Genomic DNA, 17,500 nt, shown 5'->3' on the forward strand with positions numbered 1-17,500 from the left:
AGGTGCAACACAGTAGTGTGTGTGTGTGTGTGTGTATGCGTGTGATTGAGCAGAATTTTCTCCCGCTAGGCTAATTGTAATTACGTTGCATGATGCACTAGGAGCTGGAGATGAGTTTTTTTAGACACACAGAACTGAAGGGAGTTTTACTGTCCGCACACACACACACACGCACACACACATATATACACACACACACACACTCCCTTTCTTTGCCTCATCCTCTCTCAGACAAATCTATATTTATACGCATCTATTTCTCTTTCTTACTTTCTCTCTGTACTTCTCTCTGACACAGACACACACACACACACAGTGAGTGAACCATCATCCTGTCTCTGTGACCTAGCATCAGCCTCTTTAATGATTTCTTTATGATTAAAGGGCTCCTGTCTGACAAAGGCAGAGCGACTCCAGTCTGACTGTTGCTGGTCTAAGTGCTCATTTTCACTTGACAAAGGCACCATGCAGCTTTAGGTCTTTGACAGAATTAGCGAGCGCATTTACAGCCATTACAGTTAATGCTGTTTTACTGTCAGAGCTGAGGGCTAGTTATGTGCATCACAATGGCTCACTGCCGCCTTGGGCATGCAGCCACAGTCAGGAGAAGACCTGGCCTGATGTGTTGGCCACGTCTGATGTTTTCTATTGTTGTCATTTGTAGTGGTTAGGAGCCGATACATTGGGTGAGGTGTGTGTGCTTGTGTGCATGCGTGTTTGCATGTGTGCATGTGTGCGCATGTGTTTGCGTGTTTGCATGTGTGCGCATGTGTTTGCGTGTTTGCATGTGTGCATGTATGCTCGTGTGTTTCCATGTGTGCGCATGTGTTTGCATGTGTGCGCGTGTGTTTGCATGTGTGCATGTGTGTTTCCATGTGTGCGCGTGTGTTTGCATGTGTGCGCGTGTGTTTGCATGTGTGTGTGTTTGCTCTTTGAAGTTTGGCTGGAATGATTGGTCCAGAGTGATTGGTCCAGACGGAGAGTACAGTAGAACAGGAGATCAGCACTGTCTCAAGTGCAGATACAGGCCTCATCTTGTTCTGATCTGGCTCAGCTCTGTTTCTGTGGTCAGGACGTATACGTATAAGTATATATACTCTTTTGATCCCGTGAGGGAAATTTGGTCTCTGCATTTATCCTAATCCGTGAATTAGTGAAACACACTCAGCACACAGTGAACACACAGTGAGGTGAAGCACACACTAATCCCGGTGCAGTGAGCTGCCTGCTACAACAGCGGCGCTCGGGAGCAGTGAGGAGTTAGGTGCCTTGCTCAAGGGCACTTCAGCCGGTTGCAAGTCCGAAGCGCTAACCAGTAGGCCATGGCTGCCATGGCTGCGTGCTTACTGAACATGCTTCCCATGGGGAATGATGAAAGTAATTACAGTCCAGAGTATAGTAAACAGAATCTGAAGACTAGGCTTCCAATACTATAATATTATAATACTATACATACATCCGAAATGTACATATAATATAGATAGATATATAATATTTTTTTTTTGTATTTGTTTGTATGCATCATGAGTGCATCTGTAAGCAAATCACTGAAAAATCAAACAGGGGCGCGTAACTGAAGCGCTCTGTTCACGACGTGTAAAAAACATTTTAGAGGACTGGTCTATTTTTGTTCAAACATACATACCCCTATCACATCTGGTGAGTCTACTTCCATCGATTATAGTGGAAGCTATTGCTGCAGCATAGGCGTCGCGAACAGAACGCCTGGTGTAGTCCCCCCCCCCCCCCCCCGTAAGTCTAAAAATCTATGGAGATGTAAACAAATAAACAAATCATATCTATGGAGATGTAAACAAATAAACAAATCATACATTTTGCTGTTCCTCACTGGAGAATTTGAAAAGAACTCGTACTTAATTACATGCTATTCTTTCCCACCCTCTACCTCCTCTTCTCATCTTCTTTCTCTTTTTGTGTGTGTGTCTCCTACACACACACACACACACACACATACATGCACACATTCAAACACACACACCATTTTTTTTTCTTGGCATATGTGAAGGTTCCTCTCTCACAATGACAGCTCATCTTCCAGCAGTCCAGTCTGTCTTCTAATCCAGTGAAGGGTACAGTTTTTCTCTCCATTCTTCACTACATTTCTCTCTGTTCTTCCTCACCGTCCAGTCTGTCTTCTAATCCAGTGAAGGGTACAGTTTTTCTCTCCATTCTTCACTACATTTCTCTCTGCTCTTCCTCACCGTCCAGTCTGTCTTCTAATCCAGTGAAGGGTAGAGTTTTTCTCTCCATTCTTCACTACATTTCTCTCTGCTCTTCCTCACCGTCCAGTCTGTCTTCTAATCCAGTGAAGGGTAGAGTTTTTCTCTCCATTCTTCACTACATTTCTCTCTGTTCTTCCTCACCGTCCAGTCTGTCTTCTAATCCATTGAAGGGCAGTTTTTCTCTCCATTCTTCACTACATTTCTCTCTGTTCTTCCTCACCGTCCAGTCTGTCTTCTAATCCAGTGAAGGGTGCAGTTTTTCTCTCCATTCTTCACTACATTTCTCTCTGTTCTTCCTCACCGTCCAGTCTGTCTTCTAATCCAGTGAAGGGTACAGTTTTTCTCTCCATTCTTCACTACATTTCTCTCTGTTCTTCCTCACCGTCCAGTCTGTCTTCTAATCCAGTGAAGGGTAGAGTTTTTCTCTCCATTCTTCACTACATTTCTCTCTGCTCTTCCTCACCGTCCAGTCTGTCTTCTAATCCAGTGAAGGGTAGAGTTTTTCTCTCCATTCTTCACTACATTTCTCTCTGTTCTTCCTCACCGTCCAGTCTGTCTTCTAATCCAGTGAAGGGTGCAGTTTTTCTCTCCATTCTTCACTACATTTCTCTCTGTTCTTCCTCACCGTCCAGTCTGTCTTCTAATCCAGTGAAGGGTAGAGTTTTTCTCTCCATTCTTCACTACATTTCTCTCTGTTCTTCCTCACCGTCCAGTCTGTCTTCTAATCCAGTGAAGGGTGCAGTTTTTCTCTCCATTCTTCACTACATTTCTCTCTGTTCTTCCTCACCGTCCAGTCTGTCTTCTAATCCAGTGAAGGGTAGAGTTTTTCTCTCCATTCTTCACTACATTTCTCTCTGTTCTTCCTCACCGTCCAGTCTGTCTTCTAATCCAGTGAAGGGTACAGTTTTTCTCTCCATTCTTCACTACATTTCTCTCTGCTCTTCCTCACCGTCCAGTCTGTCTTCTAATCCAGTGAAGGGTAGAGTTTTTCTCTCCATTCTTCACTACATTTCTCTCTGTTCTTCCTCACCGTCCAGTCTGTCTTCTAATCCAGTGAAGGGTGCAGTTTTTCTCTCCATTCTTCACTACATTTCTCTCTGCTCTTCCTCACCGTCCAGTCTGTCTTCTAATCCATTGAAGGGTGCAGTTTTTCTCTCCATTCTTCACTACATTTCTCTCTGTTCTTCCTCACCGTCCAGTCTGTCTTCTAATCCAGTGAAGGGTACAGTTTTTCTCTCCATTCTTCACTACATTTCTCTCTGTTCTTCCTCACCGTCCAGTCTGTCTTCTAATCCAGTGAAGGGTAGAGTTTTTCTCTCCATTCTTCACTACATTTCTCTCTGTTCTTCCTCACCGTCCAGTCTGTCTTCTAATCCAGTGAAGGGTACAGTTTTTCTCTCCATTCTTCACTACATTTCTCTCTGTTCTTCCTCACCGTCCAGTCTGTCTTCTAATCCATTGAAGGGTGCAGTTTTTCTCTCCATTCTTCACTACATTTCTCTCTGTTCTTCCTCACCGTCCAGTCTGTCTTCTAATCCAGTGAAGGGTAGCACTACAGTTTTTCTCTCCATTCTTCACTACATTTCTCTCTGTTCTTCCTCACCGTCCAGTCTGTCTTCTAATCCAGTGAAGGGTACAGTTTTTCTCTCCATTCTTCACTACATTTCTCTCTGTTCTTCCTCACCGTCCAGTCTGTCTTCTAATCCAGTGAAGGGTGCAGTTTTTCTCTCCATTCTTCACTACATTTCTCTCTGTTCTTCCTCACCGTCCAGTCTGTCTTCTAATCCAGTGAAGGGTAGCACTACAGTTTTTCTCTCCATTCTTCACTACATTTCTCTCTGTTCTTCCTCACCGTCCAGTCTGTCTTCTAATCCAGTGAAGGGTGCAGTTTTTCTCTCCATTCTTCACTACTTTTCTCTCTGTTCTTCCTCACCGGTTTTCTCCCTATTCCTCGTTTCTTTTACATTTCAATGGAGATCTTCCTTTGTGTGCCTGCCTGGCTGCTGAGATCTCCCAGGCAATTAATCTGGGCTTTCACTAACCCGGCCTCACACACACACACACACACACACACACACACACACACATATATACTCACACATACTCTCTCTTGCCAGGCTGTGCATCTAGTGAAGGCAAGAGAATATGTGTGTGTGTGTGTGTGTGTGTGTGTGTGTGTGAGTGAGAGAGAGATAGCATCTCTTGTGACCCCATGTTTGCCAGGTATGCATACATGTAGATTTGTTCATTTCCAGACAGTAGCCATGAGTGTGTTCATTTCGTGCCTCAGCTCTACCTGACTCTCTGACTACCTGTCTGAGTGTGTGTGTTCATCTCTACCGCACCACATATCGGAGACCATCATCATCCAAATCCACAGATATGGCCTTTTATGCCTCCAACATGCTTTTGAAGGGTGTGTGTGTGTGTGTGTTTGTGTGTGTTATGCGGTTGTCAATTGAACAATACCATTATCACTCTATTGTCTTGAGGAAAGCTACAGTTAGCACCTGACCGAGTATCTTACCTGGCGGTATCCCTGTGTGTGCATGTATTTTTGTGAGAGTGTTGTAACTATACTGGTGTGGGCATATGCTATGGTCGAGGCCACCGTAGGTTGCCGACTTACCTTCAGTCCGGGCTGGCATATTTACCGACTGGTCGTTGGTCGCTGTCTCTTCGAGCCCATGTGTGACCAGCACAGCCGGTCAATTTCGGTTCAAAAGGACGGTTTTAACGAAAGGTTATCCACAAACGAAAGGAAACTCCTACATTTCTCCAGGGTTGCAAGAACGACAGCATACACGTATTTCGGCACCAAGCGATTCTCTCCCAGAAAGCGCTCAGCTGGCTTTTCTTCACCTGCAGGCCAACCAGAAAACACCTGAAGTCAGCTCCCCCCAGTGGCTCCCAAGTGTCTGTCAGTTAACTGACCCTTATGATTACCTAACAGTGTGTGTGAGATGTCATATACTGTACCACCAGAGTGTGTTAGTGGAAGGAAGAAAGCCTAATCTGTCAATCACATGCAGTTGATAGTCCAGCTCTCTGTCCTCAGGTCACTGATATATGAGAAATGTGCTCTTAACCTCTGTGTGTTCTTCTCTTCCCCTCTTCTCTAGTCTCCCTTTCTCTCTCTCTTTCTCGCTCTCTCTCGCTTTCTATGTATATGTGTGTGTGTGTGTGTGTGTGTGTGTGTGTGTGTGTGTGTGTGTGTGTGTGTGTGTGTGTGTTCTCACCCCCCTTAGATTAATGACGTGTGTGTTGCTGGCATCCAGCCTGCACCAGCACAGGAACACAGAGAACAGAACATGCTTCATTCATTGTGGCGCGCATGGCGTCCATACCGCATTTGGGTCCAAGTGTCCATGGGGACACGGGCTCGGGAGTCCGACCCACTGGTCATTTCCCGATACCACCCCATTTGTTTCTCGCTCTCACTTCCTGTCACGCTGCAGTGTCCTTGTGTGTGTGTGTGTGTGTGTGTGTGTGTGTGTGTGTGTGTGTGTGTGTGTGTGTGTGTCATTGGTTGTAGTTCTTTATACTCTTTAATTAATGTTGTTGTTATTTGGAGAGCGGACAGCCAAAGGGAGAGCTGCCAGCGACCTGGAGGGAAGGAGAGAGGGAGAGAGAGATAGAGATAGAGAGAGAATATATATAGAGTATATTTGTTTGCTGTATCATTTTATTCTGTATGTAAACATTGTGTTCAGTTGTTCTGCTTTGGCAATGCAAAAAACATATACTGTCATGCCAATAATGCTCACTTGAATTAAGAGAAAGAGAGAGAGAGCTAAGAAGAGTGTGGGCGAGAGAGAGAAAGGGAGAGAGTCACAGTGAGGAGAGAGAGGGATGAGAGAGATGGAGGGATAGAGTGATTGGCAGGAGCCAGAGGAGGAGAAGAAGAGAGGAATGAAATGAAGAGGAGCGTGGAGTTGCCTGGGGCATTCTCTCCTTTTTCCATAATTTGCTCTTTTGTTCTCATTCAGCTTTAATTATGAGTCGCACGGCACAGGGGAACGACATGACAGAGACACACACACGCACACACACACACACACACACACACACACACACACACACACACACATTTTACATGGGCAAGAAGGCAGGCACACACACACACACACTTTCAGATGGGTAGTTACACAGACACTTACACATGCCTGTCCACACACACAGATTGACAGGCAAACAGACAGATAGACATGCTGGTCGGACGACAGATGTTCTTGCACAGAGAGACAGACAGACAGACAGAAAGGAAGACACATCAACAATCAGAGTGATCAAACAGACATACAGACAAACACAACATACAGACTCAAACAGGCAGACAGACACATAGACCCATTTGCAATCGGATGGATAGACTGACACACAGGCATCTATAGACCCTTAGGGAGACATATAAAAAGACAGACAGACAGACAGACAGACAGACGTAAGCACAGTCAGTCAGTATGTGCTCGGCCTTTTGTTCTCCTGCGCTCTCTTGCACTTGCGTTTTGTTATGGCTTCATTCCTCCTCCTCCTCCTCCTCCTCCTCTTGCATGTGAAATGCGCTGTGGGTGTGGTGGTGTAATTTCAATGGCTGCATAAATATTAATAAGAGTGCCATTTGCCAGAACCAGAAACCAGACGCCAGGCCTCGCATTCAACAAGTTTTATTCACGTACACCTCTCTCTCTCTCTCTCTCTCTCTTTCCAGCTCGCTTTCTTTCTCTTGATTGAGTGTGTGTTTGTATGCGACACTCTGTTGTGCGTCTGTGTGTGTGTCTGTGTATATGTGTGTGCGCTTGTGCGTGTGTATATGTCTGTCCGTGTTTAAACATGCTTGTGTGTGTGTGTGTGTGTGTGTGTGTGTGTGAGAGAGAGAGAGAGAAAGAAAGAGAGAGTGTCTCCCCAATATGTGTTATGCTCAGTAGTTTAGAAACAGATGTGTTGCTTGTGTGTGTGTGTGTGCGTGCGTGCGTGCGTGCGCGCGTGTGTGTGACGGAGCTGAATTTTGAGTCTCCTGTGGGAGTAGTCTATCTGCACAATGTAGAGATGAGACAGTTTAAATGAGGTCATTTTCTATTTGTGTAGGAAATTAAATCTAAGGGCTTATCGAGATGTCCCATCTAGGCATGCACACACACACACACACACACACACACACACACACACAATTATTCAGTTGATGGCAAACACACACGTAATTGTTTTGTGGTACACAAACATAAATGGAAAATTACAGCCTTACACAGGCACATTCACGCAAATACGCAATCATTCAGAGACACACACACACACGCACACACACACTTATGAAATACTGTATACACACACAATATTTGTCTAATGACTGCTGAACACACAAGTATGTTTAAAGACCACACACACACATACACACACACACACACACACACACACACACACACACACACACACACACACACAAACATACATGTACACATAGTCATACACATCATAGACACATGCAAACATGTGTACATACAGTATGAATACACACCATACACTTAGGCAAATACATATACGTACATAAGCACAAACACCAACATAGGCAGACACACTCAATCACACTCACTCATGAATAGGTACGCACATGCAAACACACACACACACACACACACACACACACACACACACACACACACACACACACACACACACACAGGTATTTGTGTTTCCATTACTCGTTTTTTTTTTTCATTTGGCATTTTAGATTTGCACATTTTTTAAGGGTTAATGGAAATGACACTTCTGTCTGTCTGTCTGTCTGTCTGTCTGTCTGTCTGTCTCTCTCTCTGTGTCTGAGTGTATGTTGGTATGGCAATTTGAACATGAGTGTGACTTTGTGTTTGGAGGCTGTGTTTGTGTAAATATGTACAGTACATATGGAAGCCGGTTTGTGTGTTTGTGTGTGTGTGTGTGTGTGTGTGTGTGTGTGTGTGTGTGTGTGTGTGTGTGTGTGTGTGTGTGTGTGTGTGTGTGTGTGTGTGTGTGTGTGTGTGTGTGTGTACTGATTGTTCTGTCAGTAGGCTGTTGTGATGCACATAGTCTAGTCTGCTAAGCGAGCCGTTGCATGTAGATAATACCCTCCTCTAGCTTCTGCCACTGATCACTCCATGCAAGGTTCAGGAAGCAAGTGCAAGTTTGTGTGTGCATGTGTGTGTGTAGTGTGTGTGTGAGTGTGTGTGTGTGTGTGTGTGTGTGTGTGTGTGTGTGTGTGTGTGTGTGTGTTCTATAAACAGTAGGTGTGATTGAAATGTTGAAGGAATTGACAGGTGCTGATGGGAGTGAGGCAAAAAGCCACATTTGTCTCCCTCTCGCTTCAGCTTTAAAATAGAAACAGGAGAAGCTCTCTCTCTCTCCTGTGGTGCTCTCTCTCTCTCTCTTTCTCTCTCTATCTCTCTCTCACCCTGCCTCTCTCCTTCTCTCTCTCTTCTCTCTCACCCCCTCTGCCTCCTCTCCTCCAATTTTGCTCTCTCTCTCTCTCTCTCTCTCTCTTCTCAATCCATCTGTCTCTCTGTGTCTTTCGGCGCGTTCTCCGTGGTGATTCCCTTGAGGTGTTTGGGAACGATGCCCAGGCAACGGGAGGCAGCTGGAACAGCTGGCATGGCAACAGGGGTCGCCCAGGTCATTGGCATCTCCGCTGCCAAGCAGCCACAAGACTTTTTATCTGCTTATTCACTCAAGTTATCTCTTGTGTGTGTGTCTATGTGTGCGTGTGTGTGTCTGTGTGTGTCAGCGTCTGTGTGTGTATGTGTACAAGGTGTGTGTATGTGTTTCCAATCATAGTGTATGTATGTGTTTGTGTGAGTTTTATTTGTGTGTGTGTGTGTGTGTGTGTGTGTGTTGTATGTTTATGTTGTAGTTTATAGAGTTTACCAATTGCAGACAGATGGTGAGCATGTACACCATATTAAGCCCAAAGGACAGACTAAACAGCATCAACCTGATTAAAGCAAACAGCAAACACACAGGCCACTATGTCATGGACTGATTTAGTTATTTGTATTTCTCAGGGGGTAATTGTGCTATTACCGAGTTTGTGTGTGTGTACGCAGCGTGCCTGGGCGTATGTGTGTTTGTTTGTTGTTTGGTTGCCTGGTTGCTTAGCCGTGGACCTTTGGTCATTCTCCATTGATTGCTGGGCATTTGGAAGGAATGATGAACGTCTGACCAGAATCTGTCTCCAGTCCGTCAACAATAGACCACTTTAAAGTTCACTGTGGTCACTGTCTGTGTACCTCTCTCTCTCTCTCTCACTCTCACTCACTCTCTCTCTCTCTCTCTCTCACCCTCACTCTCTCTCTCTTTCTCTCTTTTTTTCTCACTCTATCTTTCATCTACCTACACATTCTGTCTCTCTGATAGAACAGAGAACACATTCTTGAACTGGTTCTGTTCAAAATCCTTTGAACCTATGTCCATCTAGTGAATTCTTGCATTTCCACCAATTTTGAATGGAACCAAGGATGCGTCATCAACAATGGGTGTTGCATGCGTAAACAAAAGTTAATGAGACGCCTGAGGAGGGCCGATAATACAGGAGATAATATGAGTTTGTCCCATTAGAACGCAAGAAATTAGCTGTGCAATGCTACTTAACGCCTGCAGTGTAATGCTAGATGACTGGTTTAGTTCGCTCTGCTCATGACGACAGTTGATGTGGAGAGAAAGCTCACGCTGGTAGCCCTCTCCTCTCCAAATGGTACAATGACATGACCACTCCAGTTCGCAGGAAGAACCAACTGGTTTTAGGCTCCAGCTGAACCAAAGTGTCACGTTCTGAACCGGTTTATTGTTTGGTTGAAATGCTTCCAACGGATCGAATGTAGGTTCACGAACAGGAAGGCATCTGGTTTTCTTTCGGTGGAAAAGGTCTTTTCTCTCTCTCTCTCTCTCTCTCTCTCTCTCTCTCTCTCTCTCCCCCTTCTTATCCCTATCACTTTCCTCATTCTTTCTTTGACGTGTGTGTATGTGTGTGTGTGTGTGTGTGTGTGTGTGTGTGTGTGTGTGTGTGTGTGTGTGGTAACCTGTAACCTGTGGTAACCTGTGATGTAACCTGTGTGTTAGATGGGTCAGGAAATGGGTTTGACTTGTTTGAGGGGCACACACACACACACACACACACACACACACACACACACACATTCTAAATCCTTAGTATTTGTAAGAACTTCTAATTCTTTGTCCCTCTATTCCTTTTCCCTTGCAGTCTATTTCTCCTACTCCCCCACTCTGTCCCACTCTGTAGCTCCCTGCTGCCATTATTGAATTCATGACTAAGAAAAATCATGTGTTTTCCACACACACACCCACACACACACACACACACACACACACACACACACACACACACACACACACACACAAACACATAAAACATAAAACAAACACACATGCTCAACCAAACAAACAAATATATGGTTTTGGGTTGGGTTTTGGTGTGATTGTGTATGTGTGTGTGCCCCTATATGTGTGATTGTGTGTGTGCTTTTATAAAGCAATAAATCTTGATCTCTTACACAGTTGCAGAATGGCCGCATGTGGCTTAACTTTACAAGTAGCTTAATCTACTTCCATACACACACACACTAGCGCGCACGCACACACACACACACACACACACACACACACACACACACACAAGCGTGCGTGCACACACACACACACACACACACACACACACACACACACACACACACAAACTAATAACCCAATTCCCCACTGAGGTCTCTGATGTTATTACACAGTCACCCTCCAAGGGACGAGGCGGGTGTTTGCAAAAAAAAAACATAAAAAAGGGAAAAGGAAAGAAAAGTGCAAATAAGAGCTGATTGCATTTGTTTCCTTTATCACCCACACACACCACAGTACACAGACACACACACACACACACACATACACACACACACGTACACACACATACACCCACACACACCACAGTACACACACACACACACACACACACACGTACACACACGTACACACACATACACCCACACACACCACAGTACACACACACACACACACACACCACAGTACACAGACACACACACACACACATACACACACACACATACACCCACACACACCACAGTACACACACACACACACACACACCACAGTACACAGACACACACACACACACATACACACACACACACACACACACACACACCACAGTACACAGACACACACACACACACACACACCACAGTACACAGACACACACACACACACATACACACACACACGTACACACACATACACCCACACACACCACAGTACACAGACACACACACACACACATACACACACACACGTACACACACATACACCCACACACACCACAGTACACACACACACACACACACCACAGTACACAGACACACACACACACACACACACACACACGTACACACACGTACACACACCCACTCACCCACACACACCACAGTACACAGACACACACACACACATACACACACACACGTACACACACATACACCCACACACACCACAGTACACACACACACACACACACCACAGTACACAGACACACACACACACACCACAGTACACAGACACACACACACACACACACACACACACACACCACAGTACACAGACACACACACACACACCACAGTACACAGACACACACACACCACAGTACACAGACACACACACACACACACACCACAGTACACAGACACACACACACACACGTACACACACGTACACACACACATACATACCCACACCCACTCACACACACCCACAACAGTACACACACACACACACGTCACGCAAACACATACACACACACACACACACACACACACACACAAACACACTAAACATAGCTTTTACTAAGTCTGTGCTGCAATACAGCGATATGTGACCCTGCAAGGCGAAACCAGTCGTTTTGGTCAAATTTACAAAATTAAGTTAATGTGCTCACATGAACGGCCATTGACTAAGCTTTCCAACGATATGTATATCGAGGGTATTGCAAAAAGTATCGCTAAGATAACCGCATCCAAAGTTTGCATGGTCCTCCTGTCACTATACGCAAGAAAAGGAGAAAATCACCTTTTTAAGTAAATTGTCACGTGCGATAGAGTGAGGACACAGCTATTACTAGCCTTACGGTAGCGTGACTTTGAAGCGGATGACTGATTATGTCCAGTTTTATCAACCGAGTGAGTGTCTTTTTCTGCCCCCTAGTTAATACCTGGGACGGTCATAAGGTGTCACTATAGAATATAATTAATGTATTTCGGGGGAAGTAAGGGGAGAAAAAGTTCTATGTACACAGATTGTGTAGGCTATAGGCCCACTTTTAAAATGTTCTAGGCCTACTGCTCAATGGAAAGCTTCTCCTGGTCCGTAAAATGACGCCAGGATATTTCTAAAAGTTTGTGCTTTTGACCGTTCATGTCCTGAAAGGCCTGAAAGTCTTTCACATTCATGTTCGGTTACATCTGCCAAGAACGATAGAGAGCTTACACATTGAGTAACGAGTAGCCTAATGAGTAGGCTACATTTTAGCTCTACCGTAAAACCTTATAGCGGCGTGGACAAATGGAATGACTGCTAATGTGTTTAATCTTCACCTAAATAAAGTCAGGATTTAACAGTCAAAACGTATGTTTATCCGTGAAATTTGCTCACAATATGAAAGTGTAGACTGTATACTGTTGAATTATGCAAAAACGTGAAATTCAACATTTTAACCCGTACGTTTGTTTATCGTGGATTTTCTCAAAATGGCACTGTGCACAAGACGACTGGTTTCGCCTTGCAGGGTCACATATGACCAGGGTGCGATTTGTGTAAAAACCAGAGGGGGGGGGGATGATTTTGAATAAGTTTGTAACCCCCCCCACCGAAAAAAAAAACAAAAAAATGAACGAACGATTCATAGCCTAGTAATGTCATGGCTAATAATACCCTATATTATTTTTGCCACCTTTGTAACATTTTAGTTTTAGTTTACCGTGGTGTATGACTTTAAACAGCGAGTGTGCTGATGATCAGCTCCTCTAATGCAGGGTAGGACTACGTTTTGACAAGCATACAAATTCACCTTGTTCTTGCCCCATCTGAAATGACTCCTTTACTTTTGCTGCCTCCATCCTTTCTGTATTTGTTGTGTAAAAAAACGTTGTATATGATGGCACTGAAGTCTTAAGTTAGTGAATTGGCTAACAGTGTTAGTTGGTAACCAAATAGCCTACACATTGCGCTACACACTGCGTAGGCTACATGCATTCTCTCTCCTGCTGATTTGCGTTCAGTAGCCAAGTGCGTAATATTGCAAAAGTTGAAAAAATAAATGTGTTTATTGTAGCCTACAGAAAATAAATAGCCTATCATACTGTCAGTTAATTGCCTACAGTGCAGTGAAGAGTTTGGAGAGTAAAGTTATAGGGCAACTTGAAGTTTTATGAAAATAATTTACGAACCAGAACATAAAGACCATGAAGCTTCTATTTCTTGCAGCTGTTAAAACACCCGCTAGATAGTTTAAATACCCACCAACATTCGTTTTTGCAGTACAGATTATTTCTTATTTATAACTTATTTATAAGTTATTTGTCTACTAGGCCTAGCCTACTGGCTGATTTATCAAACGAGTGCTTTCTCGTTCGTCCTCCGCAAACTACAGGTGTTTCGGTAGAGAGCCATTGAATAAGCGATGCCAAGCAATTTCTGTAACACTTTTTGTGACATTTAGCAAATATCTCCTCATTTAATGTAAGTTCCTTCGGACAATAGGCCTACGTTCTACTCTACGTGCAGTTGTCCTCCATCTCAGTTGCATCAGTTTTCTAATTTTGAAGGTTCTAAAACATAATTATGCTTCACTGAATCCTTCTCGTTTTCTTTTTATTTGTCCAGCTAACTTTTCCATTGAAACTAGCCATTTATGATGGATTACACACTCGACATTCTGAAATGTCCTGCACGATCAAGGCCAAATTAAGTTATCACGCAGCCACTGTGTCAGCAGCATGAGTGCTGACGGTGACGGTGCGTTTCTGATGTCAGATTATTATGTAGGCTAGCCTACTACTGTTCTCACGTTGCAGCGCTTTACTTATATGAAGTAGCATTAATCAATATGAGGGGCAGAGGGGGATAAATGTTGTCCCCACTGGGGATAAAAATAATTTAGCAGGTAGGGATAGGAAAACCAGAGGGGGGGGGGGGAAATCCTCACCATCCCCCCCTACAAATCGCACCCTGACTATGACAAATGAATCATCTCCAGCATCTACATCTCCTATTGTAAGTAAACTGAACCAAATGCACACACACACACACACACACACACACACACACACACACACACACACACACACACACACACACACACACACACAGATACACAGATGAATGTTGTGATGAAACTGTGAACACTGTTTACTATGTACACAGAATCACATCCACAACACAAACACACTAACAGAAAAAAGAGAGAAAAAAGAACACATTTGTGACAAAGAACACTTGCAAAAATGCACACACACACACACACACACACACACACACACACACACACACACACACACACTCAGGGAGACAGATGAGTGCCATTCAAATGGCACATTGGCAGCATCACACACTGAGCCAGTCACTTTGATGGCTGTGTGACAAACACACACACACACATACACACACACAGAGGGGGGTAAGAGAGAGAGAGTGTATGAGTGTGTGACAGAAAAGCTGTACAACTGTACGTCTCATTCTCCACCTCCTCTACCCACCTCTCTCTCTCTATCTCCCTCTCTTCCTCTCTCTTTCTCTCTCTCTCTCCCTCTATCCCTCTTTCTCTCTCTCTCTCTCTCTCTGCTGCCTTCAAAGTTAGAAAACAAGGCTGAATTTATCTGCTGGGCCAACAGAAGACATACAAGGGAAATTAAAGGACAACAGTGTATGAGAATGTGAGTGTGTGTGTGTGTGTGTGGGGGGGTACAATATCAATCTCCCATATGGTGTATATATCCAAGCTGTACCGCAAAAAAAACGTTTGTTTATTTTAGTGTGTGTGTGTGTGTGTGTGTGTGTGTGTCTGTTTTGTCTAAAGTGCTCCGAAGTCTCTCCTAATGACTAAAGTAGCTCTGGTCCCTCCTGCTTAATAACCCAACTCTTTCTCCAAGATTGATGACTGGACAATGCCTGCACTGTGTGTGTGTGTGTGTGCGTGTGCGTGTGCGTGTGCGTGTGCGTGTGCTTAGCTCAGCTTTGCTTTACTGTTGCTTTTCTATTGAATAATGGGCTGAGTGGATCCACAGCCTCAGGACAGGTGGACATTTGTGGGCAAAGTATAGTTTATATTATTTGTAGTGTGTGTGTGTGGGAAAGAGAGTGGGTATGTGTATGTGTGTGTGTGTGTGTGTGTGTGTGTGTGTGTGTGTGTGTGTGTGTGTGTGTGTGTGTGTGTGTGTGTGTGTGTGTGTGTGTGTGTGTGTGTGTGTGTGTGTGTGTGTGTGTGTGTGTGTGTGTGTGTGTGTGCACGTGCGTGTGTGTGTTTGTGATTGTGTGGAGATCCTGTCACTCTGCTGATATGCTCTTCTCTGTTTGTCCCTCAGTGCAGAACTCTAAAAGGGTTTTTTTTCCCAGGCAGCCCATTAAAGCCCTAACCCTGCAACCCCACATTAATCAGCCATGTTTGCTCCTACTCGGGTTACACACACACACACACACCCATGCATGCACGCACGCACACACACACACATTCACATATTCACCAGCCCTGGGTGTCTCCAGCTGTGGTGTCTGAGTGCTGTTGGTTAGGCAGGACGTTAGCAGTGTCATTTCCTCTCTCCCCCTGTTCACTCATGGTTACTGGGTTACTGTGTGTGTATGTATGTGTGTGTGTGTCTGTGTGTGTGCGTTTTCATTTGTGCATGTGTTTTTGTGCATCTGCTTGACCCTAAGTGCTGGTGGTCAGAGGCACTGCCCACCTGGGGTCCTCTAGCAAAACACCTGAGCGCAGGAAGTGACCCGAGGCTTCAGGAGAGTTCTACTCAGACGAAGCTTTTAGCCGCTGGCAGAAATAAATCTGGGTTGCATGGCTCTATTAGGTCACCGACTAACAAAATATATGCTTGTCTCTATTTCATGGCTATTTTCTTTTTATGTTCCTTCTTACTCTCTCTCTCTCTCTCATTTACTCACAAACACAGACACAAAGACACACACACACACACACACACACACACACACACACACACACACACACACACACACACTCAGAGTGCTGTCGACAGATATGTCTTAAACTACAGACAGAAAAATGTTTGGTGAGTGTCTGTCATATGTTTATTAGTGTGTGTGTCCCTGTGTGTGTGTGTGTGTGTGTGTGTGTGTGTGTGTGTGTGTGTGGTCCTATTTTGTGACGGTTTCTGTGTGATTGTGTGTGGAATGATGTTAATTACAAAATGCAAATGAGAGGCAGAGACTCCAGCAGCAGTGAAGTAATGCCCAAACCCAGAGCAGAGCAGAACCATGACGCTAAACCCACCGTCCTTCCTCTCTCTCTCTCTCTCTCTCTCTCTCTCTCTCTCTCTCTCTCTCTCTCTCTCTCTCTCTCTCTCTCTCTCTCTAAACCCACCCTCCTTCCTCTCTCTTCCTCTCTCTCTCTCTCTCTCTAAACCCACCCTCCTTCCTCTCTCTTCCTCTATCTCTCTCTCTCTCTCTCTCTCTCTCTCTCTTTAAGCCCACCCTCCTTCCACTCTCTCTCCCTCTCTCAACAGTACCTCTCAATTTGTTTATTAAAAGGCGATAATTGAGATTATTAATAAAAGATTGGATATGCTTATTAGTGATTGATTAATGATGGGTATGCGGTATGTGCGGAGGGATGTGCTTTTTTGAAGTTGCAGGAGGGACCGAGGTGTTTTTTTAGTTTGTTTTGTTTTTTATTGATGGGAGGATGGGAGCCTTGCGGTTGAGGGCTTGGCTTTAGTGTGTGCTAGTGATGTATCTGACTACAGTAATGGTTTCTCTCATTCTCTCCCTCTTTCTGTCCCACTCTTTCTCTCACTCTTTCTGTTCTCTCTCTGTTCCCTCTCTCTTTCTGTCCACTGCCCTCTGTCTGGTGTTCTCTCCTTGGAGAGCTGAAGTGAAACATAAAAACATTTTATTGTCCAAATCAAGACAGCACACAACTAGGAACTGCCAATACCAGTGCCAGTAATGGCACTTTCTTCCTCTCTCCTCTCTTC

At 44.6% G+C, this 17,500-nt stretch overlaps 1 protein-coding gene across 1 annotated transcript in view; it reads left to right on the plus strand.

Moving 5' to 3' along the window:
- The window catches only part of klhl29 (kelch like family member 29), a 243,334-nt gene that overhangs the window by 49,008 nt on the left and 176,826 nt on the right, over window positions 1-17,500 (plus strand). The window lies entirely within an intron of this gene.

Source organism: Alosa pseudoharengus, unplaced genomic scaffold (assembly GCF_046254945.1).
Source record: "Alosa pseudoharengus isolate Yale_2024_CS ecotype anadromous, Long Island Sound unplaced genomic scaffold, YU_APseudo_1.1 YU_APseudo_1.1_scf_7, whole genome shotgun sequence".
Classification (NCBI taxonomy): Eukaryota; Metazoa; Chordata; class Actinopteri; order Clupeiformes; family Clupeidae; genus Alosa; species Alosa pseudoharengus.